Here is a 19,308-nt window from a genome sequence, read left to right as displayed (position 1 = left end):
AGTGTTCTTTGATGATATTATCATCTACTCTAATTCATTGGAGGAACACAAGCAACACCTCCAGGTAATATTTCAAGTTTTAAGAGAGAATAAACTTTATGTTAATCGAAAAAAAAGTGAATTTTTCTTGCAAGAGATTCAATATTTAGGTCACATTATCTCTCAAGATGGAATCGAAATGGATCCATCTAAGTTAGAGGTAATAAAAGGATGGCCTAAACCAAGGAATCTTCATGAACTAAGAAGCTTTATAGGTATGTGTGCATACTATAGACGCTTCATAGAAAAGTTCTCACAAATTGCGGGACCATTACATGACCTAACAAAGAAAAATGTTAGGTATACGTGGTCTGCTAAGGAGAACAATGCTTTCGAAAAGCTTAAAGAAAAGCTTATCTCTCAACCTGTGCTTACACTACCGGATCTCTCAAAACCATTTGAGGTCCAATGTGATGCTTGTGGTGATTGCCTTGGGGCTGTTCTACTCCAAGAAGGGCACGCCATAGGCTATGAGAGTCGAAGGCTCGATCCTGTTGAGCAAGCTCTAGGCATATACGAAAAAGAACTCCTTGCAGTTCTACATGCCTTAGACTCATGGAAGCACTATTTATTGGGGACTCCTTTCATTCTGCGAACGGATCACCAAAGTCTTAAGTACTTCATGACGCAGACCAAGCTTTCCGACAAACAAATGAGGTGGGCAAATTTCCTTTCGCAATTTCATTTTCATATTGCTCACATTGCTGGCAAGCATAATCAAGTAGCCGATGCACTCTCAAGACGACCGAGAGTGAATGCGGTTTCCATAGCAACTCACAATGATCTATCTTCAATGATAGATGAGTATGCTATTGATCCCGATTTTAGAGATGTGATTTCAGCCCTTGCATTAGGGAAGAAAGAAGAACCATTTACTTTACAAGATGGTTATCTTCTCTATGGCAATAGACTATGCGTTACTAACTCACTACGTGAGAAAGTAATGTATGAATCTCATGCTCCCCCATATGCGGGGCATAGAGGGATTCAGTCTACCCTAAAGGGAATTGAAACATATTTCTATTGGCCTACCATGAAAGTGAACATACACGAGTATGTTTCCAAATGTGTGGTATGTCAAAAGACAAAATTTGATAGAGGGAAGCAACTTGGATTGCTTCAACCCTTGCCAATCCCTAATTCACCGTGGGAGAGCATATCCATGGATTTTATCTTTGGATTGCCTAAGTCTATCCATGGGAATACGGGAATATGGACGATAGTAGACAGGTTCAGTAAACAAGCTCATTTTATACCTGTCAAAAAGACTATCAAAGCCCATCAAATGGCAACCCTCTTCATTTCACAAATTTTCAAGTACCATGGCTTGCCAATGTCCATAGTGTCGGATAGAGATCCTAGAATGACCAGTAATTTCTGGAAGGGTCTCTTTGAGAATTTAGGAACAAGGCTAAACTTCTCTTCGGCCTATCATCCACAAACTGATGGCCAAAGTGAAATAGCTAACCTAACCATTCTCGATCTACTAAAAGCCTATGTAACGGAAGTAGATCAAAGATCCCAATGGGAGAAGTACTTACCCTTAGTAGAGTATGCTTACAATAACACTGTACATACTTCCATAGGAAAAGCACCTTTCGAGGTAATTGAGGGAAGATCAAAAAGTCCCTTGCTACTTAAGGTACATGGGAAGATCTTCGCTGCAGATGAGTATAGCCGAGACCTACAAGAATCTTTCCAAAAGATTAAGGATGCTATCTCTATCTCACAGCAAAGGCAAAAGGCTGCTGCTGACAAGCACAGAAGAGCCCAAGCCTTTAAAGAAAACGATTGGGTCTTGTTAAAGTTTCCCAAGGCTCGATTAAGGCACACGACGGGCAAGAATCCTACGGGCCACCAAAAGTACTATGCTAAACTAGCAAAAAGGTACTATGGTCCCTTCCAGATTCTTAGGCCAATCAATGAGATGGCCTATCAACTTAAGTTGCCCAATCATTGGCTCATACACAATGCTTTTCATGTGAGCCTCTTAAAGCCTTACAAAGGAGAGCCACCTCAAGAACCAACTATTGAAGACCCACCGGAGATCGAGGACCACGAGGAGGTGCTGCAGCCCGAGTCCATTCTCCGACATGAAGACAAGGTATTAAGAGGCGGTAAGACTATCCGACGATATCTTATTAAGTTTAAGAATTATCCTTTTGAAGATGCTAGATGGATGCAAGGCATACAATTAAAGGATAACTTAAACCTTGTCAATGCTTACAATGCTTCCCAAGAGTAAGCAAATGTACAAAATGTTAAAAATGAATAAAAATTTTTGTCTTATAAGACTCTCTTTTTCTTTATTTGTGCACAAAAATGAAGTAGTATGCATGCTTAGATCAAGTTTGTGGAGACGACGTCTCCCAAACACCAAAGTAGAGCTTGTCACTCTACTATGGAAGACTGATAGGACTAATGTGCAGACATGCTTGCGGCAGCCACAGGCTCTCAAGCGCCAAATGGACTAGTCATCCATTATGGAATGATGTCGTAGGGTAACATAGGGATCCTCTACCCGCTAAGAAAAGGACTCATGCATATGCTTTATCTTCTCTACACCATAGTCGAGGACGACTATGATTTCAAGAGAGAGGTAATGTCATAATAATCAATATCTAATTCTCCTAAATGATTTTCTCATATTAAACTGATCATTTAATGTGGGGAAGTGCCAAGGGAGAAAAGGCTAGAATATTGGTTAAGTTAGCAGACCGGCCACAGTAGGGATCCAAAGGAGGGAAAATAGGGATCCAAAGGGGGGGCCATCTGCAAAAGAGCCATGTGAAACAATGGGCCAAAAAGACCCTAAGGTTCAGCCCATTAAGACTTCCAAAATGCTAAGGTTCCAAAATTCAAAGGTTGTGTCCAAAGGTCAACCCTAGGGAAAATTGGATGCTTAGTGTGTGCCCAAAAAGTCTTTCTACATCCCTACATGGGAGGGGGCGAGCCCCAAAGCTAGGGGATGAGAGAGAAAGCCACACACACACACACACAGGCTCCCTTTACACAAAGGGAATGAGGGACACATGTCAGCTCCCTAGGCCAGATGCCCACAAGGTGTGCCCAATTCCTATTGGAAGACCCTTGAAGTGGACCAATGAGAATTAGGCTAGAGTAAATCTAGTTTAATTAATTTAAAAACATTTAATAAAAGAAACCAATGAGAATTAAGTCTCCTAGAAGACTATTGGGCAGTCTCCCAAGGGGTCCAATGAGCATTCAGGAGCCCCATGGCTTGCCTGATTCCTATTGGCCAGGAGGCAAAGGGGTCCAATGAGAGTTTAGTTTAATTATTTAATTACCTAAAGCTCTCACAAAAGGGGAAAGGGGGACACATGTCTAAAGGCTATCACTTATGCTGCTTAATTCCTATTGGCTTGACCTGGGGAGGTCCAATGAGGCAAAGGCCAGACTTATTTAGCAGCTAGGGCTCGCCCAAGAGAGGGGGGGGCTGATTTTTGCTTGGCATTGACACACACACTCTCACACTTGACCATGTGTGAAGGGAAAATACTCTATCTCCTCCCAAGCTTTAATGGAGAGCTCATCACCTACTCCAAGCTTGTGAGATAGAAGCCTACATCAACACTCTCTTGGCATGTGGATGCAAATCCAACCAAGAGCCAAGCTTCAATGCATGCTCATCTTCTCTACCAAGCTAATTACTAAGCAAAGCTATGCTAATATGAGTGATTATGTGAGGAGATGTACTTCTTTCTCGTAAGATACTTCTTTTTCCTCTCAATCTACTCTCATACCCTGCTAGCTCTCACCATCTTCGAAGGTGTGTGAGGTCTTGGGTCTGAGAACGGGGATAATTCAAGTTGTGTTTGATTAAGTGTTTTGCTTGGTGTATGAAGCTTCCATCTTCATTGCACTAGCTAGTCTTGAAGGAACACAAAGAATTGTATTGTACAATGTCTCTCTTGATGGGAGAAACCATAATACAAAACCTTTTGGAGGGGGGACCGGCTCCATGCAAATCCGGTCCTCAACTGTTGTCAATAGCTTAATTGCTCTCTCTTTTGAAAGTATTGTCGATGCTATCTAACTAGGTGTTATGCTTTTTGTTGCTCTCTCCACCCAAGCACTCTTGTAATTCTCATTAGGAATCTATTCTAATGAAATGCCCACTATGTTCATGCTAATTTCCGCTACACATAAGATTTTAGGCCATTAAATGTTACATATATATATACACACACACACACACACACACACACACACACACACACAGATATATATATATATATAGTTTTTATTGTGATGAGAAGGCCATCACCACTTCTAATCCATGTGTTGTCCTATTTTTTTGAAGTGTGAAGTAGTCAAGACATGAAGCCTCTTGCCAAACCACTTCAAGGGTTTTTTTTTATACAACTTTCAACCTTTTGAAGCAAGTGTTTTAAATTTTTAAAAATTAAATCCAAGAATTTACTCATGCATCTCGAGCCAGTTCATCAGCCAGCCATCACCTCAGTCAATCAATTGCTTCCTAAGTCATACATAATTGTATCACACTAGTATACAAGTTGTTTTGAAAAAAATTAACAAAATACTATGATAGGTAAAGCAATAAGACCCCAGCTATATGCAGGCAAAATTTCCGTATAATTCAAAGGATTATTGAGCTAAAAAGTGCTACCAAACTATAAACTTAGAGATTCATGGAACCCATTTGATCTGGTATCTACACCAACGTAACTAAGGTTAGAGACAAACCAAGCACTAGCCATGGTCTCCAAAATCACCAAAAAAGACTAGAACTTAAATAATCTCAAGGCAGAGGATAATAAAATGGCAGAATATGTATGGTTTTAAAGGGCAAGTGCATGTCTTTTATAATCTTTTTTTTTTAAATAGTTTTGAGTGTACTGAACCACAACAAATCAAGCTACTAGTTTTGTAGGACAACAGTTTTAGGTCAAGGTCAGCAAATCAACTCCATGGGTAAGGTTAATAAAAACTAAGTCGACTATTATTAGGGTCGCAACCATAGAGTTTAAGAAAAGCTAGTAATGGTATAATTTTGATAAGTCATTCACATTTCATAGGGCAAGTATACAAAAATCATCAAGCTTTTGTTATTACATATGCTTAAAAAGTACCAGTATATTAACCATAAAGGAAGGTTTCCACATCTTCCCCCCACTTTTTTAACCAAGAGAGTACAGTAATCATTAATGTTGCCAAAAGAAGTTGATTACAACTCAAAAAAATATAGAACCTTGAAATTTCAGCGACAAGGACCTTTGAAAAGGAGCCCAATTGCTCAATCAATCCCAAGGTTACATCTACCAAGTATAAACACAAGCATAATCCACCACGTTCATTACAGCCCACCAACAATCAATTATACAACAAACTCACAGTTCAAGAACTGAGATAAACAACCAGTAGGTGAAACAATAATATCCGGACAACATTAAGCAAAGTTTGGAGACCGATCAAATTAGTTTATTTTACATGCTAAAGAAAGAAGAATTTCCTCAACGTAGTAGTTATTAAACCATTTAGTGACACACCTTAGTAACAACAAGTCATGGCATACAAGAAGCCAGAGTAGAAACAAGTTATGGGTTTTTTTTTTTATCATATTCGATTTGGCACCAACCTTAGAGGTAGTGTTTTGCTCAAAAAGATCCATAGTGTATTGCATAGGAAAGCAAACTCAGAAACACCCACACAGTAACTAACCAGTGTAAATGACCGACACCACACTCAACTCACTTTCTAGAACACACAAAATGCAGAGCAAAGCTAAGTGAGGGAAAAGATTATCCCTCACCTTGTGTTAAATAGTCACAAGTAGAAGACCATCAAGCAATAATCGATCAGTGAGTCCCATGAAATCTACTTACAAAATCAGCCCGCGGTCCAAGCTTGCTGGCGACGCAGCTACAAGGTTAGGATAGTAGGAGTCCTTTGCTATGGCACAGGGAGGAGATAGAAAGGGGAAACCAGAGGTAATGCCACTATGGACTAGGCTGGAAATGGTGCCTATAAAGACATGCGCAAAAATATCTTCACGCTCGAGAAGAGAGACCAAATGCATACCCAGTTCAGATAATAGGTAATGGGGTTATTGAGTTTAGGGGTGAGGTCTCACCAAGGAAAACTAGCACCTCAAGGGTTTTTGAACAATATATAAAACATATTTACCTTAGCAATCTATTTATGCCAAGACAGTACAGGAAGGGGTTTGGCCCACGAGAGGTGAAAGATTTAGGGCTTTAATAAGCATCAAGTAGATAGCACTCCAATGGATATGGTCAAGTCCAATTGATACTGGTATTAAAGGCTTGAGACAAGAGTATCTAAGTATAGGATAGATTGATTATAAGGGGAATTTTCAGCTAGTATACCACAGATATAAGTGACCTCTGTGTGTGTGTGTGTGTGTGGGGGGGGGGGGGGGGGGGGGGGGGGGGGGGGGAAGGGGGGAAGGGGGGGCACCCTATGAGAATCAGGGGCATATGAGTAGAGAAGAGAAGATAATGTTCTGTGCCTGGTCTTAAACGCCGTATCTCTCTCTTTTTTAAAAAATTATATAAAGCTGAAAAAAGTTGGATTCCTTTTGAAATGATTTTTGAAGTCCCCTTGGTAAAGACAATCTTTAAAACAATTTCCAAGCCATCAAGAGCCTTCAATAAGATTTATGAATGAAAACTCAGTATTAAGAATCACGACACAGATCATCAAGCCAAATAACATCAGTGCCCCAACCACAGTACTAACAGAGTTAAGAAAATCCCTTAAATGCCAACAATCCTTTTATAGATAACCCAGTCGGTATGGTCCAGGTAAAGCATTATAACCAAAAACACTATCAATCTGTAAGCCCAATCACGTAAAATAATAACGACTTATAAGCCCTGCTAGTAGCACACTATGACATTATTCCACATTTGGTATTGATTTGGTCAGTATAGATGCCAAGTACACTCTATTCCTCAATGCTCAACAAGCTTCATAACCTAGATATTGTCTCTTTAAGTGCATCAGTTGTAGTATGTACCCAACACCAAAAGACTAACCAAGAAATATTGGCCATTTTTAGCCAATGCAATGTGAGTGTCTCTCTCAACAAGCAATCACCTATGCTTGCATGTTCAAGGTATGTGGCATTATGCCAAGACTTAACTTGAGTAAAGTGCATGACAAAATTGTTAGTCACGAGCACTTATGAATCTGTGCCTAGGGTGTGTGTGTTGTGAGTGTATGCCTATGTGTGGGGCACTGTTAGAAAAAAACCAGGGTCTAGTGTATTTTAATCAGCTGAAATTATAAAATCCCGGTTAGATTTTGAGCTTGCCCTTAAGAAAACCAAAAAATTTACACAAGTTTTAGTGTAATTACCAGCAAAAGCTTCAAATTTTGACCTAAAAACCGGAAGAATTCAAGTTTCCCCTTATTTTGATCGATTAAGGAAAAATGTATTTTTCTAGCCCTGCACTGTGGGGTGTGTAAGTGCTTGCATGTGCTACTTGTAATTTTACGATTTCCTCTTTATTTTATGAGTGCCTTTTGTGCCACGTGACAAATTAGTAGCCCCCACTTAAATTCTAGGATGGCTCGGATCTCATACCTCTTTTTTCAATGGAGTCTTGCCCAAGATGAGGAAAGCTATGTTTGCATTGTAGAGATGTAGCATCACATAAGGCATTAACGTAGACAAACATATGTTGACACCGTTAGTCAAGGACTATTGAAATGAGGAGATGTGCTTGGGAAATTCTTTACATGCCAAGCATGGTGTATTTAACATGGACAATGCAAAGAAGCTCTAGGGTACTTTCATTTGATAGAATTTTGGTGTATATTCAACATGTGCAGAGCTAGGAAGCATTAGGCGATTTTCAAAAATGAATGCAAGGTCAAGGCTTCTCTCCTTGCAATTAGTATGTGTATACATTTTGGAGGCTATGCATAATTCACAAATTATTTCAAAAAACGCACTACACCCAGTCTAAAAGACAAAATGTGACTAGCAATGGATTACTTGACCAATTGGTTTGAAGCAATGCCAAGGACCAAAGTAATCTTGAGTATTGATTACAAGCAATAGGCACTAAGCCCCTTTGAAAATCATCTAGCTACATAAGGTTTGGAGTTCATAGGCCAACACAAGATAACCTACTACCATGGAAAAGCTATAACCACCTCTTACAAATCCTAGACAAATTCCTAAAAGTTCTTAGGGACAAATGTTTTCATTGGAAGAGTCACCACATTCTCACTCTATGAAGGAACCCACTCTATTGTGAATAGAGAGGCATCAAGGAGGTCATTGTTGGTTCCTCTCTGGAGGTAAATTAGGAACTTGATATTCTACTCATTGATGCTTAATACCCTCCTTTACTGCAACTTCAAGATCATAGGTAGAGGAGAGCTTGATGGTCCACAAAAAATACCATACTTATTTGCAAGCAAATAGTATCTAGACTTCCTGAAAAAATTATCACTGCTGGACACTCTCCACGGTAATTCAGTCGATTGCATACGCACGTGCATGTGTATAGACATGAAAGATGTGCTAATGAGGGCAGCTTCACGTTTTCCAAAAGCTAACCTGCACTTCAATTTCACTCAAAAAATGATACTAATAGCAGATACAAGAGTCTTGCTAATTTGGCATATAAAAAGATAGACTATAGTATCCCCAATGGCCCCATGAAGACTTGCACATCACACGGACTCATGGGCTTGGGCCGATCAATAATTACAAAGATTTTATCCCATGTAACCCAAGATTCTATCATGGCACATTTTAAAGATACATTTTTTGCAGTTTAGAGCGATCTTATATGTACGGCACTAAATGAAAATGAGTGTTAAATTTATTGTTATGGGCCTTTCTTTCATCTGAGTGCACGCAAAAGTCATCCATGAATACTCTTGAGAAATCCAACGGATACTTTTTGAGAGCATATGGCACATTAGGCATTGGAGAATAGTGGGAGCAAGTATGTGAGCCCAAAGGTATCACACGATGTGCAAGTATGCCCCATTCTATGGAAAATTGTCTTGCATTGGTTTTTGGTGCTACGCAAAACTGATTGCAACCGAAGGAGTCATCTAGGATAAACGAGCCAATTTAGAGACAAAACAATTTGAGCCCCAAGTCAAGAACGGACCCACGCCAAATTAGAGGCAAGAAAATTGACATACTAGAATCTTGCTTATGTGTCTTGTTGTGATTTGCTGAGAAGTGCACGAAAACTGGGCCTTGAGTGTTTCTAATGCATCAAAAAACCTCAAAATTGAATTTTCTCAAATCGAGCATTGAAAACAAATCTAAAAAATATCAATCTTCATATCATCACAGATGCCTTTTCATGAGGATTTTAATGCAATGTCCAAATATTCAAAATAATAAGATTTTGAAAGATCCCCCCTCCCCAAGAATATTGTAAATGATTAGCTTGCTTACAAACCGTCTCTAAACTGGCTCCTTTACCCTATGGGTTTTCTTCTTTGCTTTGGCTTGGGGATTGAGGGGACATACTTCTAGGATAAATCTGATGTTTGCACCCAACCCCTCGTTTCTACTGAACTATTGCTGATTAAGCTTCTACATGGATCAAAAATATTCTTCTCTTTGCAAGATTCCTTGGTCTTTTTATTACTCACTTGGAGTGTATGTTTCTATTTCTTCTGTCTTATTATTGTTTGACCTTAAAATATTTGGTTATCCATGTTGGTTATGCAATGCTCATCTTGAGTGAACCCTACAATGATTACGCGTGCTAACGTGGTGGCCATCCATCGCCTGTAGCTTGCAAGCCAATCATGCCACTCCAAGTCAATGCACAAAATACTACGACTGCAATCACCTCAGCACGAAGAAGGTTCGCGCCTAGAATGATGAAACTATATTGTAGCCCTGCAGTGTTGCAGTGCTCTTTGGGCCCCCTTCGCTCGACCCTGGTTGTGAATGGTCATTTAACGACCATTCCCATAATGTTGACTCCCACCATGGCTCCCAGCTCCGTCGGTCGCCATGTGGTCGTCAATGTTATGAGGAATGGTCATTAAAGGACCATTCCCTACCCCATACAAATTTTTATTTTGAAATTTTAAGGCACAAGTATCAATAATAGCTAGAATGTGCATATCCATTCTTGGTTGTCTGAATTGTTTTCTAGGAATTCTTTGTAGACATACTCCTCGCCTATTGTGAAGTTAGCTTCCATTTATGTTATATTCATCGCCGAAGATTGCTCTCTCCAACATCAAAGAGCAAGAAATTGTGCTCTCCATAGAGCTTGTTCTTCTTGCTTGGTGGTGAAGTGGTAGCTGACTCAAAGTCCCCTGTTGATATCTTAGTCATGTCATGGTAATCCCAATACACACTCTTGTTCACAATGGGACAACTGCAAGCACACTATGGTGTGAGGTAAGGTCCCCAATCATCACCACTCAAGGAAGAGGAAAACATCAACCCAACCACAACAAAGATCAAAAAACCTCATGAACGTAACAAGGTCTTCAATGTAACAGGAGGTTATTTCTCTAGTCAGGTAGAGAAAGATAAAGAGCTAGAAGCTCTCAAACCTCTACTCATTGTTAATCTCCAAGAAATGAGCTATCTTTGGAGTTGGGAGGCTTTCAAAGCATCCATGTTGGAAAAGTTGGAGCAATGCTATAAGATTGAGCTTGAAGTCACACCACGTTACAGAAAAAGCTTTGAAAGCAATGAAGAGGCCATTTCTCAAGCAAGGAAACCCATGGGACTATTATGTCAAGTTCATTATTGCAATCAATGGGCTATTCTTGTTCCCTTTTCCCTCCACATGTGAATTGGACAGGGTGGCCCAATGGCTTCCCTCTTATTCATGGCAGCGATTGACGCTTACTCTGAGTATTTTTCAAGTGATGTACACTTGCAAGATAAAAACACGTATGTCCGGAAAATCAAGGAATGGAGAAAAAGATGTTCTTTCTTGATATACATTTCTGAACTATTTTTAGGCCAAATAGGACTGCACCATCAACAGCAAGCAGCGTCTACAGAAAACAAACATGTCAGCCAGTACAAGTTGTACAAGCCTCGCTGTTGAGAGAGAGAGAGAGAGAGAGAGAGAGAGAGAGAGAGAGAGAGAGAGAAGAAGAAGAAGAAGAGAATTTTAACGTCGTAGGAAACTATTCCAAGAGACCTTAAAGATCTATCCGACAAGGAGAGTTGAACTCAAGACCTATTATTCAAAAGGGAATGGCATAACCAATCTACCACACTTGGGAGAGAGAGAGAGAGAGAGAGAGAGAGTTGGCACAGACAGATCAGAGGGAATGGCATAACCAATCTACCACACTTGGGTGAGAGAGAGAGAGAGAGAGAGAGAGAGAGAGAGAGACTGTTGGCACATCTGTCTGTGCCGATGGTTAGCCAATTGAGGGTGAACACTTACCGGAAGTCTGCACATATGCTGCACGTCTTTGAGACCAAGGTCACACCATCTGTCGCATTGTCCCATGTCACACAGCCAGTACAGCCTCTTCCCTCCACCAAAACAGCTCTCCACTTGTGGTGGGCCTGTGGTGGACTTTGTGCACTTTTGCATTGGAAGCAGGCACCCGTGCCCTGCAAGTGTGCAGAGAGAGGGAGAGAGAGAGAGAGAGAGAGAGATATGAAATGGCATGTTATATTAACATCTTCAAAAGGCCAGAATGACCTATGAGACCAGAGCAATAAAATGTGGTGGATCTGATACAAAGTCAGAGTAACAAAATGACAAAATAAAATAAAATACTATGGAATCCTAAACTGGTAGGTGTGAGCTAAGCAAACTAAGCAGCTATCTGGGATAGCTAAATCACAAGTCACAAGAGATCCAACATCAGTCGCTGGCGGATCTCATCAATCTCCTTGATGGTCAGCAGTCTGACCGGGCGTCGTGCATATCGGGCCAAGGTGATCCGAATCCTCTGATGTAACCTCCGCCAATGCTATGTAGTATGTAGTCCTCCGCAATCGTGGACGCCTGGATCTCCCCAGCTCAGTCGCTCGGTCGCTTAGTGTGCCTCGGGTGTGAGGCGACAAGCTCTACTGTGGTAGTAGCTCCGCCGGGTGTCCAGTGTCTGCTCTAAAGAAGTCTGTGATGTGTCTCTGGGACTAGCTGGCCTCTCCTCTCATTAGGCTCTCTCTGTGTCTGCACAGCTCAATAGAAACAAACCCAGGCATCTCTGATCCTCGCACCTCATGACTTTGGAGAGTGGTCCAAAGCCTTCTCTGAACAAGCAGTGGAAGCGGCCTCGTATCTCGTAATAGATGGGGCAGTGGCATGTGTAGTGCAACTATGTCTCAAGCTCCATGTCACATAGGGGCAGGGCCTTTGATGGCACTCCATTGTATCTCCCAGTCTCGATCCGCAGTTGGTGTGAGGATGTGCGTATCTGGCCAATAGCACAACGTATCCCATGAGACAAGTGGGAGTCCATGTATTTGGGCCTCATCACAAAACCGTCCTTCATAAGCTGGAGAAGATGCTCTTTGTAGAAAGCCATCTTCGTGCCCAGCTCCTGTGCTAGCTGTGTCCATGTCCTCTTGGTGTCTAGCTGAGTCAGGTCCTGGCAAATGAGCCTGGTGCTCTCGGACTGTGTAAGAGTCAGAGACGGTGCATCCAGTGAGTACTGGCAGGGGGGTAATCTGTCTATGCTGAACACATGCGCTTGAAACCATGATGTCATCTCCCCATACCAACATGTTGTATCTCCCTGAATGGCTAACTGTCGAGAGGACTCAAGTGCAAGGCCAAGGAGGAAGTATCTGTCTCTGGGAAGTTCCCACATGCGGTGTATGAAGGAGACAGATCTGGTGAGCACCTCAACCACTAGTGGGGGGGCAGCTAGCTCTGCTCGGATAATGGCACGTGGTACTGAAGCCTTGGCTCTAATGAGCCGCGAGATCATAGAGATCAAAGGCTTCTCCATGTCCCCCCACCCATCAGTGCGATTTGTCCTCCCGTGATGATCCAATGAAGGCCCCCATATCTCAGCTCCATAGAACAATACAGAAGCCACCCATGTGTCAAAGAGCCAGAGCTTCGCTCGAGGCTCCTGAAACTGAACCTGTTAACACATCCTCTCCAATCTGCCCAGTGCCGAATGAACTTTGGTCAATCTAGTCCCTGTAGCTCTCCTCAATGAAAAGCCTGGTCCACTAAAAACCACTCCAAGGTATGTGTAAGCATTTGTATACTCCACTATCTCCTAGCCGTATGTGAATGCGGGCGCTGACCTCCTGATCCATCGTGGGGTGGTATTAAATACCATGACCTTGATTTTACCAAGATTAACAGACAAACCACTTCCGTGGGCAAACCTATGCAAAGCATCCAAGTGATGTTGCATCCCCTCCGGAGAGTTGGAGATCAACACAATATCATCAACATATAACAATAGCGGAATCCATGTCCCTGCCAACGGTGCACCTCTATCACCATCTCTCTCAATGTAGTCAGAAACCTCATCCACATACATACCAAACAGGGTAGAAGAGAGCGGGCAACCCTGCTTCACCCCAATAGTGGAGTGAACCGGTGTAGATAGACCCTCTGAGGTGCGTACATGTCCTACTACTGATATGTACTGTAACCGGCCCGTAGGGCGGTAGGCGTTGGCTTTCACCCGAAATTCTTTACTTTATACACACACACAGAGCACTTTGCAAAGAGAACCTGTAATGGGAATTAACACTTCAACTCACACACGGCTCGGAAGCTAGAATGCTCCGAGCAGACGCCGACAACTTGTAGGCCCCAAAATTGGCGCCCCTTTCGGTATTTCTTTATTCTTTAGGAGGGTAAATTACAAGGTAAGGTCCTGGGAATCCTTCACGTGTATCCACCTAGATACCATTTGATTTGGCCAAATTTCGGCAACATAACAACCCCAAAACTTGCGCGAAACCAATTCCCCTGCTGGAACTCGCTTGCACTGTCGTATACCCTCTGATTCCTGTCCAAAAACAGTAAATTCAGCACGCTGTATTTACTGGTTTTTGCCCTGTTTTCAGCCCCAAACAGTCCCCTAACTGTCCTTTGCCAGTGGGGCACGATTCCCAATGATCCTGGCGTCCGTACGGCTGAAAAACAGTGAATTTACAGCGCATACACAGCGCTGATTTTGCACCTGTACGGTGAGGTTATGACCCTCACCAGTGCCTGCTTTGGAGCAGCAGTTAGCTACCCCTGTTCCTGCTCAAGGAGGCTCTTGCCTCAGCACAAAAGCATGAACCCACACAACTGTACATCAGTCAAATGAGTAGCCCTCTTGTGGGGCATCACATAACTGCACGTAGGGGAGAGAGAGAGAGCAGTATGTAGCGTGCGGGGCATCACTCCCGTCACCATACTGTGCATAGAGGAAAAGAAAGCACTCCATAGCTCTTAACCTGTGACAGGTTGCAAATGAGGCTTCTCCCAGCTTAAAAATCAGCGCCCATTTTTCTGGAAGAGGCAAGTCCCTGAAAATGTGACACTTGGCGCATTTACAAGCATTTTCCCGTTTCGGGTTCGCCGCTTAAAAATATCCCAACCGACGCGTCAGTTGACTTCGCGGCAGAGTTATAAAGTGTTCCCCTAGTCATACCGAAGGTAATGACGCGAACACATTTCACGGCCCAAAATAGCAGTTCCCTAAATTTTAGGAGATGCTTCCGTTGGGCTCCCACTGGTCTTCTGACCATCTATCCTCATTGGGACCGCATCCAAAAATGCAATGTGGCCCAACTGTCGCATACTTTTTGTTGGAAGTCCCACCTTGACTTTACGCCTTAATTGAGTTCACTTCCTAGCATCCACCAACTTGCTAAGTGCGACGGGGGGACCTATATGATCTTGCTCTGAGCCTAGACATCCTCTTACCATACGAATTCCAGTGCCGACCACTTCCCGTCTGCGGGTGAATCTACCGTTCACATTGGCCATACAATGTCCGACCGTTTGCTACTTCAAAAAGAGGGTCTTAAACAAATAAAATAAACCCCATTGGAAAGAAACCAACAACCAAGGTTAGCAGTTGCCACATCTCTGTGACATGGTTAATAACTGCCACGTCCTCGTGACATACCCCCCTCTTGAAATCGCAAACGTCCTCGATTGCATACCATAAATACACGCCACTGATGATCTTGTGCTATTAACACTCTTTTATCATCGCATGTATCCGCAAGAAAGGTCGTAACATACATAGATACAAATGACTTAATGAGGCCTTCATACTTTTGCCATTTCCATCTATGGCACTGAATTCATATGTACATTTGATGTACTAGCTCTATCATTACCCCTCCTTTGCACACGTTGGGTTGGGGCATAAGTAGGCTGTAACCCAAAGGCTTCAAGGTAAAGCTGCAATACATTTGGTGACTCTGACAGTTCATGCTCTTCCATCCACTTTGCATCCATAGGCGGATAGTTCTTGAACTTCACCAAATAGCGTCTTGCAACTTGTCCTTTAACTTTTCTGTCCTTTATGTGCCAAAACTTGCTCAGGTACCAGGATCTCATCAAGTTCCTGGTAATTGCTAACCTTAGTTGTTGGTTTCTTTCCAATGATTTTTGTTTTATTTTTGAGACCCTCTTTTTGAAGTTGCAAATGGTCGGACATTGTATGGCCAATGTGAACGGTAGTTTCACCCGCAGACGGGAAGTTGGTCGGCACTGGAATTCGTACAGTAAGAGGATATCTGGCTTTCACCCAGACGACCCGGGTTCAAATCCCGGCAATGGAACCATGTAACCGGCCAGTAGGGCGGTAGGCGTTGGCTTTCACCCGAAATTCTTTACTTTATACACACACACAGAGCACTTTGCAAAGAGAACCTGTAATGGGAATTAACACTTCAACTCACACACGGCTCGGAAGCTAGAATGCTCCGAGCAGACGCCGACAACTTGTAGGCCCCAAAATTGGCGCCCCTTTCGGTATTTCTTTATTCTTTAGGAGGGTAAATTACAAGGTAAGGTCCTGGGAATCCTTCACATGTATCCACCTAGATACCATTTGATTTGGCCAAATTTCGGCAACATAACAACCCCAAAACTTGCGCGAAACCAATTCCCCTGCTGGAACTCGCTTGCACTGTCGTATACCCTCTGATTCCTGTCCAAAAACAGTAAATTCAGCACGCTGTATTTACTGGTTTTTGCCCTGTTTTCAGCCCCAAACAGTCCCCTAACTGTCCTTTGCCAGTGGGGCACGATTCCCAATGATCCTGGCGTCCGTACGGCTGAAAAACAGTGAATTTACAGCGCATACACAGCGCTGATTTTGCACCTGTACGGTGAGGTTATGACCCTCACCAATGCCTGCTTTGGAGCAGCAGTTAGCTACCCCTGTTCCTGCTCAAGGAGGCTCTTGCCTCAGCACAAAAGCATGAACCCACACAACTGTACATCAGTCAAATGAGTAGCCCTCTTGTGGGGCATCACATAACTGCACGTAGGGGAGAGAGAGAGCAGTATGTAGCGTGCGGGGCATCACTCCCGTCACCATACTGTGCATAGAGGGAAAGAAAGCACTCCATAGCTCTTAACCTGTGACAGGTTGCAAATGAGGCTTCTCCCAGCTTAAAAATCAGCGCCCATTTTTCTGGAAGAGGCAAGTCCCTGAAAATGTGACACTTGGCGCATTTACAAGCATTTTCCCGTTTCGGGTTCGCCGCTTAAAAATATCCCAACCGACGCGTTAGTTGACTTCGCGGCAGAGTTATAAAGTGTTCCCCTAGTCATACCGAAGGTAATGACGCGAACACATTTCACGGCCCAAAATAGCAGTTCCCTAAATTTTAGGAGATGCTTCCGTTGGGCTCCCACTGGTCTTCTGACCATCTATCCTCATTGGGACCGCATCCAAAAATGCAATGTGGCCCAACTGTCGCATACTTTTTGTTGGAAGTCCCACCTTGACTTTACGCCTTAATTGAGTTCACTTCCTAGCATCCACCAACTTGCTAAGTGCGACGGGGGGACCTATATGATCTTGCTCTGAGCCTAGACATCCTCTTACCATACGAATTCCAGTGCCGACCACTTCCCGTCTGCGGGTGAATCTACCGTTCACATTGGCCATACAATGTCCGACCGTTTGCTACTTCAAAAAGAGGGTCTTAAACAAATAAAATAAACCCCATTGGAAAGAAACCAACAACCAAGGTTAGCAGTTGCCACATCTCTGTGACATGGTTAATAACTGCCACGTCCTCGTGACATGTACAATGCCATGATCCCCCAAATCAGCTCTGTGGGTACTCCCATCTCCTGTAACCTGCACATCAATCTAGCTCTGGGTACTGTGTCAAACGCTTTGCGGAAGTCTACAAAGCTACAACACATCCGTCTCCCATGGGATTTGCCCTCCTCAATGATGGTCCTGAGTGTCAAGATATGGTCAAGAGTAGAAAAAACTCTCATGAACCCTGTCTGCCCAACTGCACGCATTCCCTCGCTCTTTGCCCATCTACTCAGCTGCTGCTCAAGATAGGATGCGTACATTCGTGCCAATGTGTGTCCAATCATGATAGTGCGATAATTCCCAAGCTCCATAGGGTCTCCTGACTTGAAGATAAGTACAATTATAGATAGGTTCCAAGTATCAGGCAAGCCCTCACACGTGGCACGATTAAACATAACTGCTAGAAGCTCTGCTAGTAGATCTCTAGCATGTATGAAATGCTCAGCCACTAAGCCATCATGATCATATGCTCTCCCAGTCCTCATCCTGTCAATGGCCTTCTTCACCATCTCAGCCGTGAAAAAAGCACATGTGTGTGGGCATGGATCAGGGGGTCGGGGAGGGGCGGCTGTCCAGAAACTGTATACAAAGATGATGCGTATTGACCCCAAGTCTCTCTAGAGGTAATGGCGGGGGGGGGGGGGGGGGGGGGGGGCTGCTCAGGAAAGAGCCGCCATGCCTCACGTGAGTGATGACGCTGGTATAGATCCTGCTCTAGTCGAGCCAAAAATGCCCTCTTCTACCGTCGTACTAGGCGTCGGAAGTCAATCTGTGACTGTCTTTGAGAGATGTCCCCCAAAAGCACCTTCCTCTGAAGTCTAGCTCTAGTCTGGCGGCATTCCTCATCATACCAGTTGTCTGAGGCATGCTCCCAAAACGACGCCTCTGCCCAAGCTAGGTGTGTGGATATGCCTCCGCTGCTGCATCCTGTAATGTCTCTGTCAGTATAGTAGTAAGCTCCTCCAGAGGTCGCCCTGGCTTCTCAGTGCATAGGCATCTGTAGATCCCGTCTACGTATACAGAATCCCTCTCCCGCGTGAAGGTGTAGCGAGTAGGCACTGCTACACGTGGATTGTGCTACACTGAACTGGAAAGAGATAGTCAACGACACGAGACCATGATCCACTGCCACCCCAACAGGTCTGGGTCCAACTATGAGGTCCTGGATACTAGAGATAATGCTCGGATGTGCCATGACATACTCCACTGTGGTGGCTCCATGTCTGTGTGAAATGTAGGCCGTTCGAGATGGCCAACCCATGTGCAATCCCCATTTCTATCAAGTGCCGTCCATACTCAGTATGCTCCCCATCCTGTGATAGTTTGGATAGGCCTGTCTCTGCATCATCTAGCACTCAGGTATCTCCTCTGAAGTATCATAAAATATTGTCTAGTGATGGGCAATCCTAGCATCGAAGTCTCCTAGAATGATAATGTCACCATCTCTAGAGAATTCCCATATGTCATCATCCAAAATAGAGAAGGGGGATTGTGCTTTGGGTAGTGCACATACTGACGTACTCGGGGGAAAGTAGCAAATAGCAATGTAAAGATATCTACCAGTCTCTACTCTCAATCTCACCCACATGTACCTAGCTTGCTCATCCCTACGGGCTATATGTATCAATGGCTGCAGCTCCTCCCTGATTTTATTAATGGTTTCGATCATTTCCTCTTTGCACTTTTGAACTGCATCTACTAAGGAGTCGGGCTTATCATTCTGCTTCCTCACATTTGGTCGTTGCCAAAAACGGGAGGAAAGTTTACGGCAGGAGGAGACCTAAACGCACAAGTGCTTCCGCATTATGCACACATTTTCTCCCACATTAAGCATACATGGCGTATATTTCTTGCAATTTCAGCAAATTACACCAAAAGCCCGCTTTATGCAAATTCTGCCAATTTCGCTGTACTTGTTGATGCATTTTCATGAAGTGATCGGGAGGAATCCGGCTAATCTGTTCCTGCGCGAGTCTAATCATCTCGGGATCCATCATCTGTGCTGATGTTGCTCCTGCGAGGTAT

Source organism: Adiantum capillus-veneris, chromosome 16, assembly GCF_014529385.1.
Source record: "Adiantum capillus-veneris isolate H3 chromosome 16, ASM1452938v2, whole genome shotgun sequence".
Taxonomy (NCBI): Eukaryota; Viridiplantae; Streptophyta; class Polypodiopsida; order Polypodiales; family Pteridaceae; genus Adiantum; species Adiantum capillus-veneris.
The sequence above is the reverse complement of the archived record's forward strand: the minus strand, read 5'-3'. Positions refer to the sequence as shown.